This window comes from Cajanus cajan, chromosome 11 (genome assembly GCF_000230855.2).
Source record: "Cajanus cajan strain Asha chromosome 11, NIPB_CcT2T_4, whole genome shotgun sequence".
NCBI classification, from domain to species: domain Eukaryota; kingdom Viridiplantae; phylum Streptophyta; class Magnoliopsida; order Fabales; family Fabaceae; genus Cajanus; species Cajanus cajan.
The window spans coordinates 24,935,939-24,946,819 of record NC_138527.1 but is presented as its reverse complement, the minus strand read 5'-3'; positions in this window follow the sequence as shown (position 1 = coordinate 24,946,819).

Here is a 10,881-nt window from a genome sequence, read left to right as displayed (position 1 = left end):
ATTCGTGCGAGTATTTATTAAGCGGATATTTATGAATTTTTTAAATACTCACGGATATTCATAGATATTCATGAATATTTATAAATTTTTTAAAAAATTAAAAATTATATTATAAATAATTTTAAGTTTATATTTAATGTTATTGATTGTATTTAACGTTAATTTTGTTGAAATAATAATAAAAATACAAGATAATCAATAACTTAAAATACATCGATCTCACAAATAAGTTAAAGTCTTATCACAAAGCTACAATAATTTAATTCCAAACGAAAGTAAACAACTTAACATACATAAATCTTATTGGTCCAATCAAAGCTATAAAATTAATCAAATTACATCCAACATAATTCTATAACATGTTTAACACATGTTGGTAACTTCATCAACCATACTTTTGTAAGAAAATAAGATGAGAGAGAGTAGTTTTAGGTTATGTGGTACAAGGATAATTCGGATATTTAAGAAATATTATTAAACGAGTACTTGAGAGTATGGATATCATCATACCCGCCCTCGCCTCGTTTATAAACGGGTAAAACATTATCTGTCCCCATTATCCGCAGGTACCCAATTAACCTATCCATTTATTATCTATAGCGAATTTTACTCGCAAATACCCGCGAGTGTGGGTATTTTTGTCATCCCTAATCATGTGTAGGATTTTACGGTTAGTTTGTTTAAATTTTTAAAAATATTTTTAATTTTTTTAAGAAGTAGATGAAATTTTTTTTTAAATTAAAAATAAATATATTTTAAAAATTATCATTTCTGTGAAAATAAATTATTCAACATACCTCAGATTCAGAACTCATATCAATAACTTAAAAAACATATATTTGCCTAAAAATGACATAACTTTATAAGCTAGTGTACTTGAGAGGTGAGAGGTGACATAAGCTACAATGTATTTATATAACTTTATAAATAGATAAATTAAAGCATGTAATCTTGAAAGTAATTTAATTTTAGCTTACTTTTATTTCAATTAAATGGTTAAATCTATTTATTTCTAATCTTTATTTATACTGTTTTTACTTTACATTTTCTATGTTCTACCTTAATTGATAAAAAAAAAAGCATATATCTGTTTATAAATATATCTTGCATATTATTTTTAATTTGTATGTTCTTTAAATTTATTTGAATATAAAAATTTACTCAAATGAGAACTCTTAGTATTTCACTAAATTCTTATCACAGTGATTGAATCATGCTAGAAACAATACTAGTAGGTTTGAACAAATTTTTTTGTCATTTCAAAAACCATCATTCCGACACTCAGATTTGATGAAGCGCGTGATTTCTCAATGATTTCGGTGATGTTGAAATTTTTTCATGATATATCTGAACCCAACCACTCATTTTCTTCGTCTTCATCTTTATATTCTTCATTGTTCATCGTCTTCATCTTCTTTATTGTATTCATTTTCTTCTATTTTCTTTTATTTTACTATGCAAACATCCTCTTCTCTTCAACCTCTCCCTACCATGGACACCATTGCGGAGAAGTTCCCTGTTCCCTGTTCCTTGCTCTGGTTGACGAGGGTGGTGATGCGAAGATCTAAAACTCAACAATTTTTCCAACGAAATAGTGATGGAGACTAGTGAAGGGCGATAAAGGAGGATGGCACGAAATATGAGAGGAAGCTTCTCAAACAGATGAATCTAACTAATAAACCTATAACCTACACGGATTGAACCCGCCAAAAATCCAAATCTTCATTGGTCAATATGACTCTTAATTTTTCTTAATCAATTTCGAACAATTTCAAATATTTTGGTCCAAAACCGATCCATCCTCGTACCTAAATACTAGCAAGCTAGATATATGTCACTATCAAAGTATCAATAACGGAAATATATAAATAAAATATGAAATGTGAAAAAGTAAATTTAAATAATATTTTAAAAACACTATTTTACTGACAATAAAAATATAAATGAAAAGATGTCAAAACTAAAATTTAATTGATAAAATATTATTATATAGTAGTGATTAACATATATTTCATTATAATTAAAGTTAACTGAAAATTAAATAATAATAATTAAAATGATTAAATATAAATTTTATTTTAATAAATAATTAAAAATATTCACTTAATTTGATATAAAAGTTACATGTCATAGATAAAGACGCGTAATTACATCAGAAAAAATGCATAAATTAAAGTTGTCTTATTTTTAGAAACATAGAAACGAAATTATAATAAAAAAAATAGCTAGATATATAGAATAATCAAGAACAATGTCTTTAGAATGATGGCATGGTTTTGAAACTCGTCTAGGTGTTCTAATTTATCTATTTATTTATTGGGTGAGATTAATTACATTTATGTTAAATGATGTGTGTAAATCTCTATTAATTAATATGTGTGCTCATCAATTTAAACCTTTAATATAACAGAAACTTTTTACCTAAATAACACACTGGTATGCTACTTGAACCACAACACTTTCTGTGTGCATCTAAGATGAAGAAACCTAATACCTATGAAACTAATAATTATGAAACACTTTAAATATTTGAAAAGATGAGAATTATTCATAGACAGTGATATGGCACTAACTAAGCCTAATCGGCATGGCCAAATATGTGGCAGTGGATATACATTCACTTCTTTTGTTGTATCAAAAGTACTGACAAATGCGCGTACCTAACAGAGTTATCAACAAAAAAATCATGGTCTTGCCCAGTTTGATTATTATTTAATAACATTTTGGTCCCTCCATGTGTTATATGCTTTTTCATGTGCAATCATACTTGCTGGTGATGCAATCCTTGAATCCTCAAATAGGTGTTCCTAGCTACACTTTCGTTCATAATTAGCGTCGAACAAAATAGTGTTAAAAAATGTTATTATTCATAGTTTAGATATAGATTACCTCATCCAGCTAAGATGTGATTTTCATAAAATTGTTTTGGTCCATGTTTCTTATCATGTTTCCATTCAATAAATCTGAAGTATACAAGTAATGTGAAACACATGGAATTTGAATAATTAACTTTGTCAAACACTTTTAATTTTAATAGCTTTCATTTATAGATCATTACTCTTTTATTTTTAATTAAAATTCAAATTAAATTTGCTAACGAATGTGTTAATTAGAATGTTCAAATAATGTAATTTAATTTCTTTTACACTCCCATTCAATCATAGATTATTATATTTGATAAATTTATTAAATTTCACAATTGTAATATAATTGACTATTATTATGTCCCAAATAAATTCTCTTTCTATTGTTATGTGTCAAATAGAAAAATTAGAGACAAAACATAAGAAAATAAGAATATTGATCCCTCATATAGGACATCACTACATAGTGAAAAATATAAAGTATTCAATTATATTAGATTTCTCAAGTAACAACATTTAGATATTTATCTAACAGATATATGTATAAAATAAAAAATAAAAAAAAATATAAAACAATTCCTATTAATATAACTAAAAAAAATATAAAGTCTCTTATGGAATTATATATAATTTTTTGTACATATATATAATATACATCATATACATTATTATATACAAAATGATTCTATTGTCGGTCAAGCGTCTCTATACATAATATTCAATCAGATCAATAAATCAAAATTAGGCCATCTTCAATCATTGACCAATCAAAGCCTTCCAACCTAATTCTATCTATTCTTACACTAAATATGATTATTGCAACCCAACAACATGAGAAAGTAAGGATAAATTTGTGAAAATTAAATATTATTCAATATTTTGTTAAAAGAAAATGTTATTTGCGAGATTTGTGGGCTTAATAAGTCGGCCTAAGGAGCTCGATCCATCACCTATCTCTATTTCTAAACAAGTTTACATTCGATTGTCTTTTCAAGAAAAAGAGTTATTTGCAAGATATATGTTTAGAACATCAACTTAAATTTATGATTTTTTTTTAAAATTAAGCTATTTTTTATAAGCTAAAAATTAAAAAAACCTTATGATTATTTTTCAATATTTTTTCTTTTAAACTAGTTTACTATATAATTTTTTTATCCAAAACATGATTAAAAATTAAAATTATTTTTCAACAAACTTACTCAAGCAAAGTTTCATTTCAATCATAATTAATTGTACATATAATTTATTATTAACATGAACTTATTTTTTACAAATTTTCAAACACACTCTAACAATTTGGGTTGGGTGTGATATGCGAATTTTTTTTATAACTTAAACAAGTATAGCTTATGGGGCCCTTCATGACAACTTGCATGAGTTAAAAAAGGATAAAGACACTCGCAAAAGGGCAAAGTAAAATTTGTTTGAACTGATTTTTATGTTTTTCCCTTTTCCCCTCCCTTTACCTTCCAATTTATGAGTAAAATTAATAAATTAAAGGCCAGATTTTTATTTTTATTTCCAAAAAAAAAAAGTGGTTATTGCTACCACCAACTTTTCTATCCCTGAGACTTGCAGTTATTGTAACACCATAAACATAGGGTGCATCCAAGGTCACAAAAGGTCGCCTAACCTTTCAATTAATTGCTGTAATTTATATTTTCATGAATTTAATTATTTTCATGTAATGTAATATATTGTCAACTAATCATTAATTAATTTCAGTTTTATTTTTAAATAATTTATTATAAAAATTAATAAACTTAGTATATATGATAATCGACATCAATATATTAAATACAAATGTTTTTTTTTTCTTTTTGTGTGTGAGAGGGTTTTTAAATGTTTTTTTTTTTTTGTAAGAGAGCTTTTAGTAATTATTTAAAAAAATTTATCTTTTTTTATTTTTATTTATTATAATTATTTATAAATTAAACTTAATATTTTAAAAAAATTTATTGATAAATATAAGATCCTGTGTTACAATAAAAGTTTAAATTTAAAATATAATTTATATTTTAAAAATATCTATTTATACAAAATTTAAATATTCTATATATTAAAACATAGTATTTATATATATAATTTATTAATTTATTGCTAATTTTAGCTATATAATAAACATTAAACATGTGTATTGTTATTGTATATGTTAAAATATTAATTTATAATAAAATAATAACATAAAAATATTGATCTTACAATATATTCTAATTAAATACATTTTTAAACTATATTTTCCTATTAAAAAGGAACAACAATCTATATAATATTAAATATTTTAATTGCTTGACTTTATTTTAAGCATTATTTTGATCGCTCTGTAATTATTGATTATCGTAATTATAAATTTTTTTTATAAAAATAAAAATAAAATTTATATCATAATCGACTGGTTGATTTGATTAGAATATATATTTGTTGTAAACCTCTTAATTATTATAATATTATTTTTTATAAATTAAAAATAATTTTTTTTTTGACATTTAGTCGAAAAATAATGATTGTTGTATATCACAAGACATTTGATTTTGTGATAAAATTTTATTTAAAAATAATATAATAGATTGTAAATAATAAATTTTTATATTTAGCATTATTTTATCATTATTTGTTGAAATTTATTAAAAATTATAAAATTTTATAAATATATTTTTTTTATTTAGGTTAAATTGTGTAATACCGTATATTTTTGGTGTTTTAATTTAATTATATGATTAAATTGTATGATTAGTTGTAAGTTGTTGTTAATGTTATTGGTTAAGAACTTTGAGGGTCAATGAGTCCTTAAGACTTAAGTTGTTCCTAAGTCAACTTGAGTTAGAGTTAATTGAGTTAGCTAAAATGAGAGTATATAAGATTTTTCTTAAGACGTGAATTTTATAAGTTTATGTCTTAAGAAAAACTAGAGAAAATGACTCTAGAACTCGAGAAAACACTTTTCAATTTCCTCATCCCCTGATTCATTTGCTACTCTTCTCACAACTGATTGAGGAGGATTGTTGGTGATTCAAAACTTGTAGAGCCAAGAATGCCAAGTTGGAGGTTGTACAATTTCTTCCTTTTCTTTTCTTTTCTTCAGTTTGGATTGACTAGAGATAAGAAAAAGCTTATTTTTGAATCATTATTGATGTATGATGATTGGTTGTTACCTAAAATCATTGATTTGTAGTTGTTGTTGATTGAAATCCATTAGATGATGGTTTATGAAGTTGGGGTTTCTCTTAAAGCTGTTATGAGTTGAATATGTTGATTCTTGACATGTGATGAATGCATGTTGTTTCTGTTGATAGAAATGAGTTTTTCATGGTGTTTATATGTTGTATATTACAATACATGTTGAATTTTTGTTGAGTTTCAGATAGATTAGGCAATCTAGTTTTTGCATAAGTGCAAAAAATGATATCACATCAGGTGCACCTTCATGACATTGAGCATAACTTGAAGTTAGGGATTCTTAGCCTCATCACTTTGGATGTAGGTTGGTGGTGCTAGGTGTAAGGAGAAAGAATCATCTCTGACTTGGTCATATTGGGTGTCAAATTAAATGATATTGAATGCGAGGAGAGAGAATTGTCTCTATCTTGACGTTGGGCGCCAATGGAGTAGCATTGGACGTGAATCAAGTAGAAACCCTCCACCTGATTTGGGTTGCAAAATTTTAAGTGATGTCTTAAGTTGTTTATGATTGAAAGATGAGATTAAGTAGTATAATGAAGATATTATGATGATAACTCATTGTGTTTCAAGTTGATAGACTGTATAATGATGTTTATGTAGGTAAGTTGTGAGCTGATATATAATTAAGTTACGAAGTTGTATGATGCTATAGTTAATTAAATTGCCAAGCTGTTAGGCATGTGTTATAGACACACATCTTCGTTATGATACATAAAAACTAGAAGAGAGTAAGAAGATGTTTTAGGAATTAAAATATCTCATTGTATGGATATAAGTTGTGGTGCTCTGAGAGCCTAATTAAGAATCCTTTAGTAAGTAAGTTGTTTTCTGAATGGATCATTGTTTTAAGTTGTTTCCTCTAGGTTTTTATGTGAAATCTGTATGTGGAAAAGATTAAGGTGTATAAGTTGACCAACCCAGTAAAATACAAGGTTAAGGACTTAGTCCCTAACTCAGTATTAGAAGGATGTAGTATTTGAAAGGTAGTCGATAGACAAATCTCATAGAAGACTTAATGTTGTAAGTTAATGTGATGGTAAACTCATATCCAAACTGTTCTATCATGATAATAGTACTAGACTTTCTAGTTTAAGTGACGAAACCTGAAAAATCAAATTTAAGTTGTAAAACTGGCATTCATTGAGACCTAAGGTTGTTTATACTTGAACTAGTTACAATATGTCAGACAATGTGGTTTGGTAGGATCCAAGCACTTAAATTACTCACCCCTATCGTAGGAGATCTCCTTAGTTGATATGCGTGACAATACATTAGTTGTTTATGGTTATTTATGTTAAACATGTTGATTGGGCTGAAGTTAATAAGTTACATTGTGTAACAAGTAGTATGAGATACTTGATGATAAGTTGAAGTTACGTGGTGGATGAATGTTGTTATTTAAGTTATTATTTAATGTTGTTTTTTTTATGTTGATTATTTTCACAAGATTACTCTTTCCTTTCCTTATAGTTGGAACTGCAATAATCATATTTGATATAAGAGTAAAACAGGATTAGTAAGTGTTCTTGTGTATTCTGATGGAGGATTATGCTGATGATGGCTTAATTTTGGAGATGCTACTCCTATGTACCTTTTTTATTTTATTTTATATTTTTATAGATGTTTGACTGCGGAGTAGGTTTATTTTGCACACAATGATGTAATTGATATATTTGTATATATGTATAGGGTATATATGTAATTCCATAAGGAGATTTATGTTTTTCGGTCGATGCCTAAGAAATGTTTAAATTATATATACCTCTCATGCATGGATGACGAGGCAATTATTGTATGATAATCCTAGATTAGTAGATTATTATCTAACCTTTTCATTGAGTAGTGATTGAACTACACTAAGTGTAATGACATGCTCGATTGTTACAAATTGCACTTTTGGTTCTTCTATTTTTATCAATATGTAATTTTGGTTCTCATATTTTGAAATAGAGACATTTAGTCCTTTAGTTTTAAAAATATGAAATGTCAATTTTATGTTCATTGATTGTTAAATTTTAATGTTTTTATGTGATAATTTTAGTGACGTAATATTTAATGAGGTGAAATATAAAAATAAATGAGAACATATATATATATATATATTAAATTTTTTATCTTTAAATGTTGTCACTAAATATTACTTCATTTAAATATGAATAAATGTTAAAATTTAATAATTAATAAATGTTAATTTAATGAAAAAATTAAAATTTTATATTTTTAAAATTAAATAGACTAAATATCTTTATTTTAAAATAAAAAAAATTAAAATTACATATAAATAAAAATAGAAGGATTTAAAGTATAATTTAATTTTTAATTTAATAAATTTTACTCATGATTACATATTTTTTAATATTTTTAATTATTAAAATGAATATATTAAAAAAAGAAGGAAAATTCTCACCTACTAGTATTTTAGAAAGAACATATCATAAGTTGTATACTTATTATATATCACTAACATTTATAATAAATAAATATTATATTTTAATATAAATTATATTTAAAATTAGTATAAATAAATCTTTTAAATATAAATTTGTATTTTAAATTTATGATAAATACATATATTATTTTTAATAATTTTTTTTTCTATATTTGTCAAAAAAAAATGTTATTTTAATTATTAATAATTTATTTTAAAATATTAAAATTTAATTCATAAAAAAATATGATGAATAAAAAAAATGAATTCGATAGAAAAATAAAAAAATCTCACAAAAAGCTCAGTCAAAAAATAATTCTTAAAATTATTCTCATATAAGATAATTATATATATAAATTCACTTATTTTTAAATATTAAAATATAATTTTATAATAAATAAAATAAAATGAAACAAAAATTATCTAAAACCTCTTCATTTAAGAAAAATACTTTCTCGCTAGGTTGTGATTTGTATTTAATTAATACATATGGTTGATTAAAAAATATTAATTAAATAACGAAACCGAAATGCAACCAAGATTTAAATTTATTAATTTATGCAGGTATTTATTGTCTGGCGGACATCATTAAATGATTAATTAATGAGAGATTTTTGGGTTTGATGTTATCACCACATCATGTCTTTCCATTGAAGACAAAGTTTGTGCTGTGCTGTGCATGCCAATTCAGGAGTGAGTCAATGCTGAGAACCAATTCCCATTTGCAAATTTGCAATAACAGTTAGTCTGATAACGACGTCGTCTAAGTGAACCGTGTGATCCTCGTTCCTCTGCCCTCTGATCCCTCCTATCAATTTTCTATTTTTCTTTACCCAAATTAATGCTATCACCAAATACCCTCTCATTTTGTCACCAAATAGGGATCAATAATCACTACAATACAGGATCTATATTCTATACCAAAATTCTTTGCTTCAATCTCAACCCTATAATCTATTAGAAAGAGAAGTTTCTAAAAAATACTTTTACATAATATAAATACTCTCATTTATATCTATATAATGATTTTTAATATAAGAATAAGTTTTGGGTGCCAAAGAAAAATATAAGAATAAATTTTAAACTATAAGAACAAAATTACTTAAAAAATGAATACAAAGAATTAATCATTTGTTTGTCCATATTCCTTTTGATTTTACTGAAATTATTATTCATATTATTTAGTTTTAAAAATGATATATATGCACCTTGTAATAGAGAGAATGAGATAAAATAATAAAGAAAATAATATGTGATATGGTATAAAAATTAAAGAAAAAAGAAAAGAAAAGAAAAAATCAGAGACTCAATTTGGAATGATTAAAAAGTGAAAGGATAGACCGGTAAAAATTCTCTTCATTTTCTTTTTTCTCTATTTCTTTCATTATTAAAATTTTAAAAGTATAAGTGTTACACTTCCTAAAGTATTTCTTCTTCTTCTTATTTTTACTTTCCTATTAAACAACCTATAAACTTAATCACTTTTCATTTATTTTTTTTCTTAAACTAAACATTGCAAAAAGAGTTCCAATTAAATATATGCAAATTCTACAGTACCTATATATATTTCAAATGGTACAGCCTACAGGTACATTCTTTTAGTATTTCATAATAAATAATAAATTATAAACACATGCACTTTTACTATTTACTTTATTTATGGGTAACATGAAATCGACATCATGTCTCACTGTTTAAAATCTTTTTATTTTTTTAATTGTTGAATGATTTGTTGGATTACTTTTTGTGTTCATTCTATTTACTCTCAATCTTTTTTCATGTAAAATATTGAATTGAAAAATAAAATATTTTTTAATGAAATTAATAATAATAATAATTAATAATTAATAATCAACTGTTGCTATTATAATTAATTTAAAATTTTATTTTACAAAAAAATTAATGTTATCACTCTTGATTTTCTAATTAGTAATTATGTTTATTTTATCTTACAAAATACACTCTAGTTTTTTAGAAGGGTCAAATCTTAAAATATTAAAAATTTTATAATCAATTTTTTTTAAAAATTTCGACACTTATAATATAATATGATTTTAATGAATTAATATATATATTTTTATTAATTTAGGGAAAAAAAAAAGGTATCATGATCTTTTAACATTTAAGGGATTAGCAATGAGTCAATCACCTTAAATATGTACTTATCCAAATATGATTAATTCATAATCTCAAGGAAGGTTAGTTTGGTCATTGTAGAATCACACGTGCGATAAACGCGTGCGCGCATGCAGAATGGACGATGCAAAATCACCGCACAGGCAGCATTGCTGAAACCCCTCCCCCCATTCGCTAACTCTACTTCCTTGAGGGTGACTCCTCAGTGCCACGTCATCCTCCAGTCCCTTATCTCCACGTCATTCCCCCTCACACGTGTCATTAATCGCGTGG